Source organism: Oryctolagus cuniculus, chromosome 6 (assembly GCF_051225735.1).
Source record: "Oryctolagus cuniculus isolate XC-2025 breed Fujian yellow rabbit chromosome 6, ASM5122573v1, whole genome shotgun sequence".
Taxonomy (NCBI): domain Eukaryota; kingdom Metazoa; phylum Chordata; class Mammalia; order Lagomorpha; family Leporidae; genus Oryctolagus; species Oryctolagus cuniculus.
This window is the reverse complement of record NC_142872.1, coordinates 6737573-6741426: the sequence shown is the minus strand read 5'-3', so window position 1 is coordinate 6741426 and position 3854 is coordinate 6737573.

Here is a 3854-nt window from a genome sequence, read left to right as displayed (position 1 = left end):
ACGTAATTCCAACGGGCAAACCAGCCTGCCGTGAGCAGCACGTGTATCTGAATCTGTTTGTTCTAACAGTCCATCACTTTCGTATGTTACTGTGTAGTGCATGAGAGTACTTCAGCAGTTTCATAACACTGCAACTTAAAGATTGGTTTGTTTTGGGGTAAAATGTCAAAAACCACATAGAGCCTTTTCATAATGCATGTCTTCGGGGAATTCTTTCAAAGCTCACTCAGAGTTGGGGTTTGTGAGTGGTGAGATGACTAAGAGCCACTTCTGTTGGGGTCAACTTGGGCTTCGGGAGGGCGCTTTGGGTGCATCCTGGGCCATGGGGCCCCCGTGCCAGCAGTGAGCGGCTCCAGGGCTTCAAGACTAGCGGCTGTGCCTCCCCGGGCACCGCATGTGAGTAGCAGGGCAGTGGCCAGGGGTAGCGGCTGTGCCTCCCCGGGCACCGCATGTGAGTAGCAAGGCAGTGGCCAGGGGTAGCGGCTGTGCCTCCCCGGGCACCGCATGTGAGTAGCAAGGCAGTGGCATATGGTACAAGAAGATGGAACAGCCTGTGGAGTGGAGTGGAGTGGGGACAGGGGCAGAGTAAGGATGATGAGTCTGGGTTTGAATGCCCTGCCGTGAGGTGGCCTGTGACCAGGGCACCCTCTTGCTGCATCTGTTGTTCTGGCAGAATATGTCACCTAGAAGGTGCAGCCCAGCAGAGCGACAAAAAGGCCTTCCAGACACACAGCTGTGGCCCCAGCTTGGTGATAACACCTTGCAAGGGTGGGCATTACCTCCTGGATGCAGTAAAAGGATCTGGTGCCGTGGCCCTTGGGGGTAGCACACCCGGGTGTGGGAATCAAGGGCACATGGTCTAGTGGTCAGGGCAACCTTGTACACCTGCATCCTACTTCCCAGTGTCTGGGTCAAGTTCCAGCTCCGTTCCTGGTTCCAGCTTCCTGCTGATGAACACCGCGGAGGGCAGCAGTGATGGGTCAGCCATGTGGGAGACCAGGAGTGAGTTCCAGGCTCCTGGTTTTGGCCTGGCCCAGCCTCAGCTGTTGTAGACATTTTGGTAATAAGCCAGCAGATAAGAGATTCACTCACTCTCTCATTCATTCATTCACTCTCTCTCCCTCCCTTCCAAATAAATAATTAAAAATAAATTAAAAATCCCAAAGTTGACATGCTTAAATTTTTTTTAAAAAAAGCACCTTAGCTGCTCTTTGGTTGTCAACCAGGTAAAAACTTTCCCAGCTACTTAGGAGAAAAGATATTCCTTCCTTTCTCATATTTGGTGAAATAAAGAGTTAAGGCATGGTAGAATTTATTTTTGGCTAAGAATGGCAGTTTTTAGTAGAGATAAAACATATGATTAATAAACCATGTAACTTTTAACAGTAAGAGGAGCGGATACCCTTGAGAGGAATTTTTCTGAAGATTATGTGGATTTGGTTATTCCAGCCATACTTCCTTTTGAATTGATTGCTCTCGCCTTTTTTTCCCCCAAAGATTTATTTATTTATTTGAAAGTCAGAGTTACACACAGAGAGATGGAGAGATGGAGAGGTGGAGAGGTGGAGAGGTAGAGGTAGAGGTAGAGGTAGAGGTAGAGAGAGAGAGAGAGAGAGAGAGAAAGAGGTTGGTTCACCTCCCAACTTGCTGCAATAGCCGGAGCTGAGCTGATCCGAAGCAAGGAGCCAGGAGCTTCTTCCGGATCTCTCACACGGGTGCAGGGGCCCAACGACTTGGGCCATCTTCTACTGCCTTCCCAGGCCATAGCAGAGAGCTGGACTGGAAGTGGAGCAGTCAGAACTCAAACTGGCGCCCATATGGGATGCCAGCAGTGCAGGCGGTGGCCCTACGCGCTATGCCACAGTGCCAGCCCCTCTCTCTTTTTTTAAAAAAGATTTATTTAGTTAGTTGAAAGTTACAGAGTTACAGAGACAGAGAAATCTTCCATTGGTTCACTCTGCAGATGCTGGAACAGCTCGGGCTGGGTCGGGCAGAACCAGGAGGCGGGACCTTCATCCGGTCTCCCACAAGGCTGGCACAGACTCAGGCTCTAGGGCCGTCTTCCACGGCTCTTCCCAGGCTGTTAGCAGGGAGCTGAATCCGAAGTGGAGCATCCAGGACATGAGCTGGTGCCCATACGCTACGCCACAACGCTGGCCCCTCTCCTGGGTCTTTCTTGAGCAGAAGTGTAGCTTATGAGGCATCCAGCTGGGGTTAGTTGGGTCTGGACTGACCCTCAGTGTCTGTCCTTGTCAAGTGTCAGAGATGACTTCTCAAGTGTGTCTGTACTTGCAAAGGCTAACGTGTGGGGCTCAGTTCCTCACGGCTGTTGGGGATTCAGCCCCCCGAAGCCTTGCTGCTTGGCACAGTCTGAAGGGGCAGGAAGACCATGTGGGGTGATTCTAAGAGCCACGATTCGAAGTCCTGCTTGAGTTCTGCGAAGTTTGCCAGAAGCGGGTCTTACTGCCCAGCTACCTGCAAGGGAGGCTGGGGGAATGGCCATCCGTGTACATGGGAGAGGGATCGTGGAGCCAGATCCGTCAAGATGTGGAGCCATCCCTGCTCCGTCTGCCTGTCCAGCGATGGATTCGCACTAAGACACACTCACGTGCCCCTGAGAGAGAGTCCGAGGACCAGCCCAGTCCCAGCACCGGTTTGTTCACCAGGGTCTCCTGGGGAGGTGCAACACTCCTGTTCATTCAGATGGTCTCCTTCTTGCTACTGTGAACTAAAGAGATAAGGTGTTTTCTCCCTGCCCCCATGTGTGACTATGGAAGCATTTTATACCCCCATTTGGAAGAGTGAGGGCGGTGGGCCTGTGGCTGCCACTCTCAGACCCCTCTGGCACGTGCCACACCCTGCCGACCACAGGTGGTGGCTCCTCGGGAGCCCAGTGAGGTCACGGGAGCCGTGCTTTGGGACGTCTGGGCCATTTGTGGCGTGCAGCGTGCATTTGGGCCAGAGAAACAGGTTTACGAGGTGCACAGTTACCCTTGAACCTGCACGCGTGGGCAGTCAGAACGGCAGGGAGGGATGAGTGCGAGAGGCATGTTCAGAGGGCGCTAAGTGTGCGTGTGGGTGGGAGGGGGAGGGGAGAGCCCTGACCCCAGGCCTTCCGGCTGCGTGACGAGAAGCCTGGGGTGTGAGGGAGGGAGGTTCGGAGTGATGCCGGCCTTGGGGAAGGGTAGGTCTAGCCTTGGCTGCTGTTCTGCTCTCGAAGCACCTACGTGGGGGTCACCGTTCGTTAATGGATAGGAGCTTCCTGGTGTTTTCCAGATGTGAGAATTTCTGAATGCACGTTACAGATGACCGTCAACCAGGCACTCCTGGAACACGAGATGTTACCAGCGCTCTGCTTGGTGTCAGTCGTGTCACCTGTCACTGAAGGTCCTGTGTGTGCTCCCTGGAGGCGTTCTCAGCCCCAGACCTGTGCATCCTTAAGGACGGGCTCTCTGCTTTACACTGGAGTCCACACTCTTGCTGGATAGTCCCAGCTGCCCGTGACCCCAGCTTCATGCTGAACTGAAAGTTGTTTTCTGGCAACTTCTACCAGAAGTCCCAGTTTCATCCCCAGGACTGCACAGCCAGCTGACTATCTCAGAGTCCAGAAGGTGGCAGCAGGACCCCCTTCTGTGTGTATGTATTGCGTGTGTGTGTGGGGGGGGCAGTGTGTGATGGCAGTGTGTGTGCAGTGTGTGGTGGTCAGGTCAGGACCCCCTTGCTCTGTGTGTATTGTGTATTGTGGGGGGGGGGGTTGCAGTATGGTGATGGCAGGGTGTGGTGGTCAGGTCAGGACCCCCTTGCTCTGTGTGTATTGTGTATTGTGGGGGGGGGGTTGCAGTATGGTGATGGCA